At 43.0% G+C, this 17,277-nt stretch overlaps 1 protein-coding gene across 5 annotated transcripts in view; it reads right to left on the reverse strand.

Moving 5' to 3' along the window:
- The window catches only part of PHKA2 (phosphorylase kinase regulatory subunit alpha 2), a 95,635-nt gene that overhangs the window by 64,630 nt on the left and 13,728 nt on the right, over window positions 1–17,277 (reverse strand). The window lies entirely within an intron of this gene.

Genomic DNA, 17,277 nt, shown 5'->3' on the forward strand with positions numbered 1-17,277 from the left:
AGTGTCAAGCAAGAGGACATCTAGGAGTCCTACTTAGCTATGATATCATGGGTATTTAAAAGGGCAACTGAGTCACTAAAAAGCCAGACTTTGCCACAAAATATTATACACAAATGTCCATAGCAGCATTATTCATAAAAGCCAAAAAGTGGAAATAAGCCAAATACTCATCAACTGATAAATGGATAAACGAAATGTGGTCTACACAAACAATGAAACATTATTTGGTGGAAAAAGAAGTATCGATGCATGCTACAACAGGGATGGACCTTGAAGACATCACCCTAAGTGAAAGAAGCCAGATGCCAAAGGCTACATATTGTGTGATTCCATTTGTATGAAAAGTCTAGAAAAGACAAAGCTATAGAGACATAAAGTACATTAGTGGTTGACTGGGCTGGGAGTAGAGGTAGAATCTGGAAGTCAGTGGCTGCTATTTTTTTTTTTTTTTTTTGGTGATGAAAATGCTCAAAAATTGATTGTGGTGATGAATGCACAAATCTGTGAATATACTAAAAGCCATCCAGTTGTACAGCTTAAATAGGTGAATTGTATGGTAAGTAAATAAAGCTATTAATTTTTTAAAAGCCAGTCCTAATAAACTCTGCCTAGAAATCAGATTAGAGTCACATAATGATAAAGCCTCTGTTAACATTTCCTGAAAATGTGTACATATCTAATAAAATGTATCATAACAATCAGAATCTTGTAAACTTAAAAAATTACATTACTCGGCCGGGCGCGGTGGCTCAAGCCTGTAATCCCAGCACTTTGGGAGGCCGAAACGGGCGGATCACGAGGTCAGGAGATCGAGACCATCCTGGCGAACACGGTGAAACCCCGTCTCTACTAAAAAATACAAAAAACTAGCCAGACGAGGTGGCAGGCGCCTGTAGTCCCAGCTACTCGGGAGGCTGAGGCAGGAGAATGGTGTAGACCCAGGAGGCGGAGCTTGCAGTGAGCTGAGATCCGGCCACTGTACTCCAGCCTGGGCGACAGAGTGAGACTCCGTCTCAAAAAAAAAAAAAAAAAAAATTACATTACTCAAAAGGGTAGCATATTATATACAAGATAGTTCATGAAAAAACTCCACTGGGTACTTTCATAGTGATACTGCCAATATTAGGTAAAAAACACTGGCATGGTTTCACACGTTCCCACCTAAGGAATTAAATATTTGACTTTCTCCTCTAACAAATCTACGCCCTCTATCAAAAACTCTAAAACATCTAAAACTCAACTGATATTACCCACAGGAGCAATAGCATTCAATGTATTGACATGGTTCTACGGCCAACAACTATGAATCACTGATGTTACAGTCAACCAGAATTGACATCTAGGAATGACTGGAAGTACAAATCTTATTCCAATAGTGGACTACTGGCATTCTTTCAGAAAATCACTATTCACCAACAATGTACAATATAAGCATTTTGGCTGGGTGCGGTGGCTCACACCTGTTAATTCCAGCACTTTGGGAGGCTGAGGCTTGTGGATTATTTGAGGACAAGAGTTCTAGACCAGCCTGGCCAACATGGTGAAACTTTGTCTCTACTAAAAATACAAAAATTAGCTGGGTGTGGTGGTGCGCGCCTGTAGTCCCAGCTACTCAGGAGGCTGAGACAGGAGAATCACTTGAACCCAGGATGCAGAGGCTGCAGTGAGTTGAGATTGTGCCATTGCACTCTAGCCTGGGTGACAAAAGTGAGACTCCGTCTCGAAAACAACAACGTAAGCATCTTTATCTGTTCTGAGGCCTGTTGGGTAAGCCGGAGACAGGGAAACTTCAGGAGACCCAGAGTAAGAACTCAACCCATTCCTCATGTGCCCACCAACCATGAGTCTACTGAAACAAACAACCTTGTGGTAACACAGCAGTGATCGCTTACACATAGTGCCAAGTGTGGTTGGATTATGAAATAACCCTGTCCTGTTAACTGAAAGTCATCTCTCTTACTCTTTAGACACCGCTTAACTGTTGGAGTAGATTAGTTCATCCTCACCCAAAGCTATATTGTCTGTCCCCCTCACTCAACTACAGAGAAGCAGTCTGAGTGTTTCAGGGGATCCCCATATTCAGAACCATACACATACACGCCAGGTAAAATTAGGGTGTTACTGCACTTAGCAATAGGAATATTTACTTTTTGACTTGCTTCTCTTGTTAAGTCTATAAAAACCAATGCATTGTGTTGGAAGAAGACGGGGGTGGTTCCATTTTGACGTGATTCATAACACCTGAAATGACCACAGATTGGCAGATACTCTGCCACTTATGCTCTGCTGTCCCTTCTTTGAGATGGAGTCTCACTCTTGTCACCCAGGCTGGAGTACAATGGTGCAATCTCGGCTCAGTGCAACCTCTGCCTCCCGGGTTCAAGTGATTGTCCTGCCCCAGCCTCCCAAGTAGCTGGGATTACAGGTGCCTGCCACCATGCCTGGCTAATTTTTTGTATTTTTAGTAGAGACGGAGTTTTACCATGTTAGTCAGGCTGGTCTCGAGCTCCTGACCTCAGGTGATTTTCCTACCTCGGCCTCCCAAAGTGCTGGGATTACAGGCATGAGACACCGCACTCGGCCACTGCTGTCCCTTCTAATAGGGATGACCCAGTGGTTTTGTCTTTGAGTCATTCCCTTGCCTGGAGATGGACTATGCTGCCATATCTGTACTCTCACTCACTGATGCTTATGAACCACCTGAACAGGTCCATCTCTCTGGAGCTCTGGAGTCTTTATTTTAAGTATGGCAATGGAGGAGAAAAAAAAGCCTGCCCTGTCTGATGTCATTCTGCAAGCTAAACATAAACACAGGCAAATGCAGACCACAGGAGGACGGTGGGGAGATTGGTCCAAGCCAAGCCTATGGTTTCAGATATGATCATTTTAACCATATGTTGCTTTCCAATCATTGAAAAACACTATTTAGCTATATCTGCACCCACACAAAGCACTGCAGAAATACATAACCGTAATCAGATAGATGTATGTTTTTCAGTTGTCTTTCTTCCTTCTCTCTCTTTTTTTTTTTTTTTTTTTTTTGAGACGGAGTCTCGCTCTGTCGCCCAGGCTGGAGTGCAGTGGCCGGACCTCAGCTCACTGCAAGCTCCGCCTCCCGGGTTTACGCCATTCTCCTGCCTCAGCCTCCCGAGTGGCTGGGACTACAGGCGCCTGCCACCTCGCCCGGCTAGTTTTTTGTATTTTTTTAGTAGAGACGGGGTTTCACCGTGTTAGCCAGGATGGTCTCGATCTCCTGACCTCGTGATCCGCCTGTCTCGGCTTCCCAAAGTGCTGAGATTACAGGCTTGAGCCACCGCGCCCGGCCTCTTCCTTCTCTTTTTTGCTTGGTTCCCTCTTCCCCTCATATCAGCAATTCCACACACTCCATATAACAACCTCATATATACACTTTTTCCTATGTGTTACTAAAACCAGATTTTTATATATATATATATATATATATATATATAAATAATTGTACCCCTTAAATAGGTGAAGTCTATATATATATATATGTGTGTGTGTATATATATATATATGTATAAATTCCTATTCATGCACAGGTTTTCTTTTTGGAGGTGGGGGGTCACTGTTGTTTTGTTCTCTTTTGAGATGGAGTTTCGCTCTTGTCACCAGGCTGGAGTGCAATGGCGCGATCTCGACTCACTGCAACCTCTGCCTTCCGGGTTCAAGAGATTCTCCTACCTCAGCCTCTCGAGTAGCTCGGATTACAGGTGCACGACACCACACCCGGCTAATTTTTGTATTTTCAGTAGAGACAGGGTTTCACCATGTTGGTCAGGCTGGTCTCGAACTCCTGACCTCAGGTGATCCGCCTACCTTGGCCTCCCAAAGTGCTGGGATTACAGGCGTGAGCCACCACGCCTGGTCAGGGCCACTGCTTTTAACGAGCGGGATGGTGGGATCATATGATACACACTGCTGCACCCTGCATCTCTCTTTCAACAGGACCTATGAGGTCCCTCCAAGTCACCTGGCATAGTTCAAACTCATGAGTTTTAGAGGCTGCATCATATTCCATAGAAAATCCCTGTAATAACGGGTATTCATTTGTTTTCTGGGATTTTTTTTTTTAATTTAGCAATACAAGGACTGTAAAAAATATCCTTATATATTCAACAGTGCTTTTATTTCCATGGAATAGAATCCTAAAAATGGGTCTGCTGGGTTGGCATGTTATATGCATATACACTTTAAATTTTCATAACTATTCCCCACCTCTGCCATAAGTTATCAATAGTTTTAATTTTTTGTCAGTCTGATGGGTGTAAAGTGGTATCTCATCACCATTTTTATTTTTAAAATTTTTATATCCCTGACTACCAGTGAATTTAACCATCCAGTCATTCTTGTCTGGGAGAGAGGGCCACTGGATTTGCTCTTCTGTGAGCTGATTTTTAGTTTCGTGTGTGTGTGTTTGATGGAGTCTCACTCTGTCACCCAGGCTGGAGTGCAGTGGTGCGATCTCGGCTCACTGAAACCTCCGTCTCGGGGATTCAAGCAATTCTCCTGCCTCAGACACCCGAGTAGCTGGCATTAAAGGCACCCGCCACCACACCCATCTAATTTTTGTACTTTTAGTAGAGACAGGGTTTTCTCATGTTGGTCAGGCTGATCTTGAACTCCTGACCTCAAGTGATCCACGTGCTTTGGCCTCCCAAAGTGCTGGGATTATAGGCGTGAGCCACCGCACCTGGCCTAGTTTCTTTTTAACCAGGTATCATTTCACCACTGCTACCTACAAAGAAAGACAACCTTCCATGTATTGTGTTTAAGAGCAGAGGCTAGAATCAAACTGCCCGTGTTCACAGCTCTCCTACCATCCAGCTGTGATCTTGAGCAAATGACTTCGGTGTCCATCTGTCAAATGGGGATTACAACAATGTGTACACCTCATAGGGATTTGTGAAGATTAAATGAATTAATTCATATCAAGCTTTTTGGGCTCTGTCTGGCACACATAACTGCTCAATAACTGCAATGTTTAATATTATTGACCTGTTTGAACAGCTTTCATTAACATTATTTCTTCTTCATATAATTACAATAATTTCAGGAAGTCAGATGATGTAGCTAGGGGAGGAATCTGCAAGTGAGGTCGATGTAACCATCATTTTTATCAGAAAAAAAGCACCACAGTTGGGGGTGCCCTCTTTTATCATTACTATAAACATTACTGGTGAAGATATTTTATCACATTGACATTTTTGAAACAAAAAACCTGGTCACTCTGTCCTCTCCACACCCGGGTCTTGCCTCTCCCCTTCAAGTTTAGCCCTGAATTTTGCTCATTCATATAAATTTTCTCTGTTTACTTTGCTAAACTCTGTGTACCTTGACTGAAAAAAATCATGACTGATATCAGTGGCAAATTCTGTAATAGTATCCACTCTCCCACCTATATCAGGTGACTGGATGTAGAGTCATGAAGGATGGGAAATGGGGCAGATCTCTAGAAATGGTAACTCAGAGGGTAGCTAAGAATCATAAGCAGTAGGTATCACAAGCCGGTCTTCGTGGAGATAGCCCGAACCTGCACTGACAGTTAGCATCCCTGCCGCAGGAGAACCTGCCAATGATATCCTTAAACTCTATGAGAAGGGGCCAGAGACAGAGGAGCCTAATATAAACTGACTTTCATCAAAAGCAAGGGGCCAAGAGCTGAACAGCTTGTCCTTTATCTCCAGCCATTTGTTCACCTCTCTTACCTTCTCCAAGTCTTCTGGGTTTCTAATCTAGGAAAAGTGCCCTTGTTGGCTGCTGCTGACGAAAAATAAAGGGCAGGCCCCTATGACCTAGAATGGATTGGGGCCCAGAGCTTGGCCCCTATGGTCTGGTAACAACATTAACATCTCAGTGGCTTATTACAACAAATGTTTACTTTTTGTCCATGCCTCGTGTCCACCCCTGGCCGGCTGTGGTTCTGCTCTGTGTTATCTTCCCTCTAGGAACCAGGCTACTCGAGCAACTTGTATCTAAAACACTGCCTGTATGAGGCCATTCTCACATTGCTATAAGGAAATATCTGACACTGGGTAATTTATAAGAAAAGAGGTTTAACTGGCTCATGGTTCTGTGGGTTGTATAGGAAGCGTGGCGGCATCTGCTTCTGGGGAGGTCTCAGGGAGCTTTCATTCACAGTGGAAGGCAAAATGGGAGCAGGCAAAAACGGGAGCAGGCACTTCACATGGCAAGAGCAGAAGCAAGAGGGAGATGGGGGAGGCGCCACATACTTTTAAACTACCAGATCTCCAGAGAACTCACTCACAATTGCAATGACGGCACCAAGGGGTGCTAAACCGTTTCTCACAAATACTAAACCATGCATAAGAAATCCACCTGCATGGCCGGGCGCGGTGGCTCAAGCCTGTAATCCCAGCACTTTGGGAGGCCGAGAGGGGCGGATCACGAGGTCAGGAGATCGAGACCATCCTGGCTAACACGGCGAAACCCCGTCTCTACTAAAAATACAAAAACTAGCCGGGCAAGGTGGCGGGTGCCTGTAGTCCCAGCTACTCAGGAGGCTGAGGCAGGAGAATGGCGTAAACCGGGGAGGCGGAGCTTGCAGTGAGCTGAGATCCGGCCACCGCACTCCAGTCCGGGCGACAGAGCGAGACTCCGCCTCAAAAAAAAAAAAAAAAAAAAAAAAAAAGAAATCCACCTGCATGATCCAATCACCTCCCACCAGGCTCCACCTCCAAAACCGGGGTTGCATTTCAATACGAGATTTGGGCGGGGACAAACATCCAAACTATATCACTGCCCATCCTGTGCACAGGAGAAGAAAGACACAGCGGTCAGTTCATCATGAAGATAAAACAATCCTGGATGTGTATGAACCTAACAAGAGGTAAAGGAATAAACACATAGATGGACAGAACAGAACAGAGTCTAGAAATAGATCCACATGAATAGGACAAACTGATTTTTAACAAAGATCTAAAGACAATCCAAGAAAGAACAGTCTTTTTAACAGTGTTGGGACAAGTGGACATACATATGCAAAAAAAAGAACCTCAATCTCAGTTCCACAGCTGTAGACCAGTTTGGAGAATACTACCATCTCAACCATATTGAGTCTTCTGATCCACGAACATGGGATGTCTTTCTGGCACAATCTGAAGCATGGTTTTCATACTACAAGATTCCTAAAGGCAAAGCCTATCTTTTTTGTTTACCACTCTAGCGCAAGGTCCTGGCCTAGTTAGGTACCTAATAAATAAATAAATGAATGTATAATAAATCACTGTATTTTTACTGATTTATAGTCTGAAATATCTTTTCAAAGGTACTTAAAAGTATAGACATTCTCTGTCTATATATATTTGTATTATACATAGCTAATACAAGTAATTTACCACTTAAAAATGCCCATTTTGTTTGGGCGCGGTGGCTCACGCCTGTAATCCCAGCACTTTGGGAGGCTGAGGCGGGCGGATCATGAGGTCAGGAGTTCGCGACCAGCCTGACCAACATGGTGAAACCCTGCCTCTACTAAAAATGCAAAAATTAGCTGGGCATGGTGGCACGTGCCTGTAATCCCAGCTACTCAGGAGGCTGAGGCAGGAGAATCGCTTGAACCTGGGAGGAGGAGGTTGCAGTGAGCTGAGATGGTGTCACTGCACTCCAGTCCGGGCAACAGTGCAAGACTCCATCTCAAAAAAAAAAAAAAAAAAAAAAAAAATGCTCATTTTATTATTATGCATGTTCTTCTTTTCAGCCTTTCTTTAGGAAACTCAAAAGAAATAAATCAGACATGTACAACATGAACCTTGAAAATGACTCAAGCAGAAGGTAAAGCCTCATTTTTGCTTTAAAAGTAGAAAAGTGGACAAAACAGGGGAGCTGCTTCAAGTACAGGAAATGGCTCATTGCTCAACTCAGAGCTGAGATGGGTGAAATAGAGAACAGTAATGCCACAGGATGGAGGTGAAGTTTAAGGAGGCAGAAGTTAGGGTAGTAAATTTCAGTGGGGATCAGGGTGCAGTGGTGGAAACTGACCAGAGAATACAGGATACATGACTCCCCACGGTGGTGTGTGTATAATTTAAAAATACAGATTCAACATTATAATTTTGTATTGTAAAATGAAAAACAAAAAACTAAAGTCTTCACACAAACTTGAGAAACAACACTTAAACAATCTTCTTGACTGGTGGCAATACAAAGATGGTGATTCTCCAAGCAAGCAGGGGATGGGTTAGATTTTAACAACAGAAGAAAGCAGAGATGTTGAAATAATAACATACACTGTTCCTTTGTGGGTGCGTGCATGGGCACGGAGGGGCAGGTAAGGACTGCAAAATGGATGCTGAGCCAATACCGGAACAGCAGAATGCCAAGGACTTGGACAACAGATTGAAACAAACTAAACAGCATTCAATAAGGATTTGTTCATTGGGCTCACTTGTTTCATAAATTCTTGCTGAACTCATTTTATTAGCCATCACTCCCACATTTGAGTTGACTCAGCTCCCTTTACACACACACCCCCACCTCTGGGATCCCAATAAATCTTTAAGCAGAGCTCCTTCTCCCTTTGCCAAATCACTCTCCACCCCAGCAGCCACTGTGACCCAGCCACAGCTTGCCCAACACAAGAAAATTTTCTTAGGTACAAGAAAATTCATGAAGCCAGTCTACTAAACCCATCTTATACGACAGTCAAACAAACAAAGAAAATTCAACTGGATGATACTGACCGCAAATTTTAACAGCAACTTACCAACAGTGTGTGAGTACCACGTACCAAAAAGTCAATGCTGTGTTAACAGAAGTATTGTTTTTGGAACCAGGGAAATAAGAACCTCACCAAACGCCAGCCTGGCAGAATACACCTGGTGTACTTTGTTACCACCAAACACCATGTTTCAAAAGAGACATTCACTACCTAGAGCATAGCCAGAGGAGGGTGATTAGGGCAATGAAAAAGCTAAAAGCCACATCTCACGGGAAGGAGGAAGAATACAGCTGTTAAGGGGAGGCTTCAAAGAGCTGAAAGGTTGTCCTCTCCAAGAGGGATTTAATTTTTCCCTTTACTGAACTCTTCCGATTTCAACTCAGGGTGTCCCCTTGGGCCCTTCGCTTCATCCCTGTCCTGATGGAAATGCTGTTGCTTCTGCCTGTCTAGCACCTGTCTCCTCCCTTTCTAGTAATGGCCTATAATTTCCCCTGCTCTGCGCAGTGTGGCTCTGGTGGGGCTGACTTTGGTCCTGGCCCAGCTGCAGGGAAGGATATGTGGCCCAGGCCTGGCCAATCTGAGCAAGGTTGAGGGACGGGCAGACAACCCAAGCTGGACCACCTGAGAGCCACTCTAAGTCAATCAGGACCTTCACTAGAGCCACTACAGGAAAAGCTTGCTTTCTGTGGAGGCTACCGCTCTAGAAGACTATCACCTGCAGCTCCCAGGGATACCTCTGTCACTACCTGGGACGAGCCTGCCAGAGAATAAAGCCCACTCAGAGTCAAACAGGGCACTGAAAAGAGACATACTGTATTTGATGACTTGAGCTCCTGGATCCAGCCATGCCTGAATCTAGACCAATCCCCTGGACTTTTCAGTTATTTGCGCAATAAATTCTCTCTTGTGCTTAAGGCTGTTTTAGGTGAATTTCTGTCATTTACAACTGAAAGAATCCTGACAAATACAACCATGAATGCTTAAATGGCCAGGATGAACTAGACACCACAAAACATGTGTTTGGTGCTATTAAAGACATGGAAGATTGAGGCAATAACAAGGCAAAAGACATATGCCTGATGGTAGCAGCAAACTACTTACATCTAACAGTTTGCAATTCAATTTCTAGCTGGATGGCACAGAGATGAATGTTGTCATCTACGCACCAGAAATAACACAAAGTACCAATTCCCTTTTTCCCCTGCTTGATCTCCCAGGCCTTTGGTTCCCTTTCCTTCACTACATGGGACGGAGGTCAGAGGCCTCAGGCCAACCCTAACCTTGGTCTTTTTTCCTTTGGATTAAGAATCGCTAAGTGCATATCCTCACCTTGCTCAGTTTCGAGGGAGGAAAGTGTAGTTCAATTATTCAAATAAAATACGCAGAAGAGACCAGGATAAATGTTTCAAAGACATGATTTCTTACCACCACTCTCCATTGGTAAAGCAAAAAATAGAAAGTGAAAAATCCTGTTACAATAACGCCAACAACTGGTTAAATTAACTTGTTGTACCAGAATTCTGTTCTAGCCACTGTCGTTTGAAATATTAAAGAGGAGTAGGGAAGGGCAATACTTTACACTTGAGATGTGTTCTAAAGGAGGAATTGGCCGGGCGCGGTGGCTCAAGCCTGTAATCCCAGCACTTTGGGAGGCTGAGACGGGTGGATCACGAGGTCAGGAGATCGAGACCATCCTGGCTAACACGGTGAAACCCCGTCTCTACTAAAAACTACACAAAACTAGCCGGGCGAGGTGGCGGTGCCTGTAGTCCCAGCTACCCGGGAGGCTGAGGCAGGAGAATGGCGTGAACCCGGGAGGCGGAGCTTGCCGTGAGCTGAGATCCGGCCACAGCACTCCAGCCTGGGTGACAGAGCGAGACTCCGTCTCAAAAAAAAAAAAAAAAAAAAAAAAAAAGGAGGAATTATAATAGTATTTATTTCAAAATGATTGCATCTACAATTGAGACTACTGATTGCATAAGTAACAGTTTCTTTTTAAGTTAGTTTAAAAGATAGATTTTGTACAATTTGGTAGGCAAACCTCAGGTGGTTCGGAGAATAATCTTGAAACCATAAACTCTAATATGCCTCACGCTTTACTTAAAGGGATCACAGGTGTGTAATTCTCACTTTCATATGATGTATTTTTGTCTAAATTGCTGCTTATTCGATTTTCCCCTCTGGGTTTACAAACAAAGCACAAGCTGCAAGCTGTCCTGGTCCGAGGTATTTGCACCATCTGATAGGAATGATGGCCTATAGGGAAATAAACTGGGTTGGAAGCCAAGCATTGCAGGCATCCACTTGGTTGCAGCTTCGTTCCAGATCCCGATGCTCATCTTAACACTTTCAAAACTCACACAAACCACTGTGGGCTCCTTAGCTACAATCAAATGTGTAAATTACTTTACTATTCTCCTAGGAGACTTTAATTCTTTGCCTCTCTCACCAATTCGTGTAGTAAGGAGGGAGGATTACTGAGATGAAAGTCCTGAGCCTGCCGTTGTGGAAACTTAAAGAACACATTCAGCTCAGAGAGGGCTGTCAGTTCCCTCCTGCCAATACCTGAAATGTTAGGTACTGGTGGATTACTGGGTGCTGCGCTAGTCAACTTTCAGCTGAACAGGGGTATTGCAGATGTCACTATTTGATATTTTCAATTATAAGACTGACTTTTATTCCGAAAGTTTCAGGTTGGGGTTTGGGTTTGGAGCATGAAGACACCACATGTCACTCCACAGTTGGGCTCTTAACCTGGTGCCTCCAGAGGATCTGCTACGAGTCCACGGATCGGCTTTGTGGGGTGTGTGTGTGGGGGTACGCATTGTGGACGCGACATGGAAGCTACGAGACTCCTGAAATTGTTGTGTGAGCGTTTTTTTCTCAGGAGAGCATTGGATATTCAGCCTCTACCAAATTCCCAAATGGATCTGTAACCCATTTGATTAAGAACCACTTCTCTAGATGTATTTTATGAACATGAATTATGTTCTCCCTATACATTGTGAGAGAGGTGTGATATTTATTTCACTAGTTAACAGTGATCTTCAAATATGTGACAAGGAACAATATGGCAGAACTAAGTTTAGTGGAATATTTAAATAGACAGTCTTTTAAAGTTTCACTATTTTAACACATAAAGTAAGGAGACGGCAACTTTGATATTCACAGCAATCTGGCGTATCTAAGCTATTTATCTCCACTCATCTGGCCTGGTCGAAGACACAGTGCTTACACCTCATGAGAAGAAATGACCTGGAAAAAGGTCCCCGCAACTCTCTTGGTGGTGGCTCTTTTCTTTGGTTTTTTTTTGAGACGGAGTCTCGCTCTGTCACCCAGGCTGAAGTGCAGTGGCGCGATCTTGGCTCACTGCAAACTCCACCTCCCGGATTCAAGCAATTCTCCTGCCTCAGCCTCCAGAGTAGCTGGGATTACAGGTGTGCACCACCACACTCGGCTAATTTTTTTTTTTGTATTTTTAGTAGAGATGGGGTTTTACCATGTTGGCCAGGCTGGTCTTGAACTCCTGACCTCAAGTGATCTGCTCGCCTTGGCTTCCCAAAGTGCTGAGATTACAGGCGTGAGCCACCATGCCTGGCTGGTTGGGGTTCTTTAACTGTAAAAGGTGACTAAGTGATCTGACTAGATCTTTCGGATCTCTGCAAAGCTTGAAACAATTCCACATCTCTCCCTTGTGTGAGTTATTGCAGTCCTTGATTTGTAAATGGAGGATTCGAGCGCTTTTTTCTATGAATTACTCAAATGTTTCCATCTGACACTAAATTATTTAAACGCTGTCCAGAAAAGAGCAAAAGCCTTCCTCCTGGCTTTCCCCAAAAAGGGCTAAAGTAGGAGGTGCAGAAGGCAGGGCCCTGGGTTATCCCAGGAGGGGGAAAATGCTATCCACGGAGTGATTCCTTTAACACAAAGACCAGACAACCAAGTGTCAGCCAGTCCCTGTCTAACTAGGCACTAAGAATGTCACCTCTGCCCCAATTGGACCCAGTGCTGCCCCAAATGCTGGAGCTGGTCCCTGGAGAAGGGCACTTCGGCTTCAGTGGGGAGAAGTACAGGGAAGGGACTGAGTGGATGCAAGAAAAAGACGGGAGGGGAAGCTACTGCAGGAGGAGGGACAGCGAGGCTGGTGGCTCAGACAAGGATGGTGGTGGTGACCGAGGAACAGAGGCAGCAGGGTGGGCTCGAAAAATGTTTAGGGTATAAAATCAACAGGGTTTGGTAGTGGATTGGATATAGGTGGGAGAGGGAAAAAACGTGGCCAAAAAGACTCCTAGGCTGCCGACTGGGTGGTGGTGCCAGACTTGTTGGCAAAGATCTTGGGTTTGCTGGAAGGAATGAGAAACTGGGGGTGGTTTTCTCTCATTTTCTCCTGGGGTCACTCTTGACAGAGAGGCAAAGTTTTCAAGTCAGTGGAGCCTGTTACTAAGCACTGAGCAGGACCCCACTGGTGGCGAGTGAGGGGAGACTGGCAGCTGTCGGCCTGGCTGCAGCCGGCTAGCAGAGGCTGGCCGGTCACAGGAGGGACTCTGCATTTTGTTCTAGGAGTTATGAATGCTATGGGAAGGCTGCAAGAGGAAAGCAGTGTAGTCTGGTGCCTGATGGAAGATCATGTACTACTTTGGAGAGAAAAGGCTGAAAGTGGGAGCAGGGAATGAATTAGGAGACTAGAGGGGTGGGTCCAGTCAAGAGATGATGGTGGCTTGGACAAGGGTGGTGACAATGAATACAGATAGAAGTGGGTGGAGCTGAGGTGTTTCGGTGGTCTCTATCCATTAGAAAATTCTCCCCATTCTAGGTGGGGAATTTCCTCCCATTCTAGGAAGAATCAAAGCTGACTCCTACGTTATGTTTAATATAGCCTCATTAAAAAAAATAAAGCCTCAAACACATAGGGAAGCAAAGAGAAAGCAATATAGCCCATATCCATATAACCATCACCCAGATTCAACAAATGAAAGCATTCTGCTGTAACTGTGTCACTTTCCTTTATAAAAAAAGAAAGAAAAAGTTAAAGATCAAATTGAAGCCTTACTTGTGGTCTTCCCTAATGGTTCACAAACTTCCCATTTTAAGTGTAAAGGGGTCATGAGACCCCTTTACACTTAAAAATTACTGGAGACCGCCTAAGAGCTTTTGTTTATATGCATTCTAGCTACTCATATTTACCATATTGGAAATTAAAACTGAAAACATTTAAAGTATTTACTAATTTGTTAATAACCTATTGCATGTCAACATAAGTAAAATTTTTGTATCATTTCAAAACAAAACATTAAAAATTTTTTTCAGGCTGGGTGCAGTGGCTCACACCTGTAATCCCAGCACTTTGGAAGGCTGAGGCAGAAGGCTCACTTGAGGCCAGGAGTTTGAGAACAGCCTTGGCAAAATAGCGAGACCTTGTCTCTACAAAAAATTAAATTTTTTTTTTTCAAAACAAAAAAGTAACAAGAAGAATGGCAGTGATTAACATTTAAAAAAATCTCTTTAATGTCTGGCTTAATAGAAGATAGCTATATTCTCATATGTGCTTCTGTATTCACTTTGTGGCAATGTTATTTCAGTTGAAGTATATGAAGAAAATCCAGCTTCACATAGCTACGCAGAGAGAAATATTTTAAGTCTTTTTGGATAATTATTATTTGATACAACCAAAACTCAACAAGTGGACGGTTTCTTAAACGCCAGTTGAAATGTGAAATCTTAAATCATAACAACGAGCTTTATGTACTCTGACATTTTAAAATCCATTGGTCTATCTTGCGCTTTGAATGAATCATTTGCTCAGGTGTGATTTTATAACATCAAGCATTGGTCATCTGGAAAATATCAGTTCAGTGAGTTATGCAGTTAGCCCAAATGTTGATATATTTCATTATCCACATTTGTTAATATCACCACCAATCTCATCAGAAAAGTTTTTTAAGTATCAGGAAGCTTTAAGGCAAGTATCAGGAGCTTTAAGTCAAGCTCACAGTGACTCACAAGCTCATTCAAGTTTTCCCAAAATGCCGGGCAGTGGCTCACACCTGTAATCCCAGCACTTTGGGAGGCCGAGGTGGGTGGATCACCTGAGGTCAGGAGTTTGAGACCAGTCTGACCAACACAGTGAAACCCCGTCTCTACTAAAAATACAAAAAATCAGCGGGGCGTGGTGGTGCATGCCTGTAATCCCAGCTACTTGGGAGGCTGAGGCAGGAGAATCGCTTGAACCCGGGGGGCGGAGGCTGCAGTGAGCCTAGATTGTGCCATTGCACTGCAGCCTGGGCAACAAGAGCAAAACTCTGTATTAAAAAAATAAAAAAATAAAACATAAAAAAATAAAAAAAAGTTTCCCCAAAATCTCATTTCAATTCAAAGTTTAAATTTCATCATTGGCAACAAATATTGCCAGTTGTTTTCCTTGCAGCAATAGGCTCACTTCGCCCATTTTTGGGAAAATGTCTGCCAAATGCCCAAGTCTGAATAACCATAATTTGTCAACCTTTCAAGTAAAAATGGTGTCCAAGAAAAAAACCAAACTGCTAGTTCAGCTCACAACTCAGACAACTGTGCAAGTGATTTTCCTAGAAGCAGCCACCGTACTTCGGTAAGCAGCAGAAGTGCTTTATATGTACTTTTCACGTCAACACACAGAATATTTAAAGATCAGATAAAGTTTAAACTTGAAAAAAATTTTAATGCTCCAAAAAGGACATTCTTAAGTGCAATTTTTTTTCTTTTCTTCTTTTTATTGTTCTTTTATTTTTTTATTTTTATTATTATTATACTTTAAGTTCTAGGGTACATGTGCATAATGTGCAGGTTTGTTACATATGTATACTTGTGCCATGTTGGTGTGCTGCACCCATCAACTCGTCAGCACCCATTTTATTGTTTTTTATAGTATGTGACTCCTAGTCTAGTTTGGAGTCCCTGCCTTGATTTGTACTAAAGCACCAGCTTTCTATTATCACCGCAAATGTCAACACAGTGAAAAAAGGCAAATCACATCTTAGGAACGGGATGAAAATAGTTTTGACCTCACAGAGATCCTGAAAGGGTGTCACGGACCCTCAGGGATCTGGGGATCACCCTCTGTGAACTGTCACAGTAGTGCAAAGCTGGAGTGTATTTTTCTTGTCCATGTTTTAAAAATTTTTATAAAAGTATGTGCCCATAAGCAAGATATAGCCATATTTCAGGTGTTTTAAAAGTTCTACATACCTAGTAATATTCTATACTTATTGTTCTATAACTTGCTTTTTTTACTCGTCTTTAAATTTTTTCATAGACAAAAATTAGGCTGGGTATGGTGGCTCATGCCTCTAACCCCAGCACTTTGGGAAAGTGAGGTGGGAGGATCGCTTGAGCCCAAGAGTTCGAGACCAGACTGGGCAATACACTGAGACCTCGTTTCCACAAAAAATAAAAAATTAGCCAGGTGTGGAGGCATGTGCCTATAGTCCCAGCTACTGGGGAGGCTGAGGTGGGAGGATCACTTGAGCCTGGGAGGTTGAGGCTACAAACAGCCATGATAGTGCCACTGCACTACAGGCTGGGTGACAGAGTGATACCCTATCTCATAAAAAATGTATATATTTATCATATACAACGTTTTGAAATGTGTGCATTGTGGCATGGCTAAATTGAACTAATTAACATATGTACTGCCCTACATACTTATTTTTGTGATGAGAACACTTAAAATCTACTCTCTTAGCAATTTTCAAGAATGCAATATATTGTTATTAACTATAGTTAACTATAGTCACCATTCAACTTTAAATATTTGAGGGTTATCCAATTTAATACATGTAAATCTGGGTTATTCATTTTAATGGCTATATAGTATTCCATTGTGTGGCTAGAATTCTTATTTGTCCATTTCCAAATTGATGAACAGTCAGATTGTTTCTAATTTTCCTCTTTTATAAACAATGCTTCAACAAATGTCCTTGTACATGTCTCCTTGGGCAGTGGGTAAGAGCACATCATTAGTGTCTATATTTAGATATGGGCCTCCTGGGTCATAGAACATGCATTGCTTCAGTTTCACCATCTCAAATTGCTTTCCAAGGTGACTGTACCAATTAATAGTCTGTAGGTTACATCTTGCAGCATAGACCACTACCTAATCACCAATCTGATTTCTTCTTCTTCCTAGGCACTTAGTTATACTGTTTCCCATTATCCCTTGCAGTTCCACAGGGCCCTGTGCTTGAGTTTAACCAAAGGAATGTGAATGCAAGTAAAGTACACAACTTCCATGCCTTGCCCATAAAGCCTTCCCACGAATAATGTTTTGTACTTTCCTGGTACACCAGCAGGATGTCTACATCCAGGGTAACCTTGGAAGTTGCACATTGAAGACGGTAAGGCCACTGGTAGCCCAGGTATCTGGGTGAAGTCCCCAATGACCTGGAATCACAATGGGCTGTTATATGTGTACAAAATAAACTTCTGTGTTTAGCTAATGAAATTTGGGTTTTGTTTGTCACAGCAGTTAGCCTACCTTAACTAATACATCTTCTCGTGAGTGATACATGACACTTACCTCTGTTTCATAACCTTACCAACAC

This window comes from Rhinopithecus roxellana, chromosome 7 (assembly GCF_007565055.1).
Source record: "Rhinopithecus roxellana isolate Shanxi Qingling chromosome 7, ASM756505v1, whole genome shotgun sequence".
Taxonomy (NCBI): domain Eukaryota; kingdom Metazoa; phylum Chordata; class Mammalia; order Primates; family Cercopithecidae; genus Rhinopithecus; species Rhinopithecus roxellana.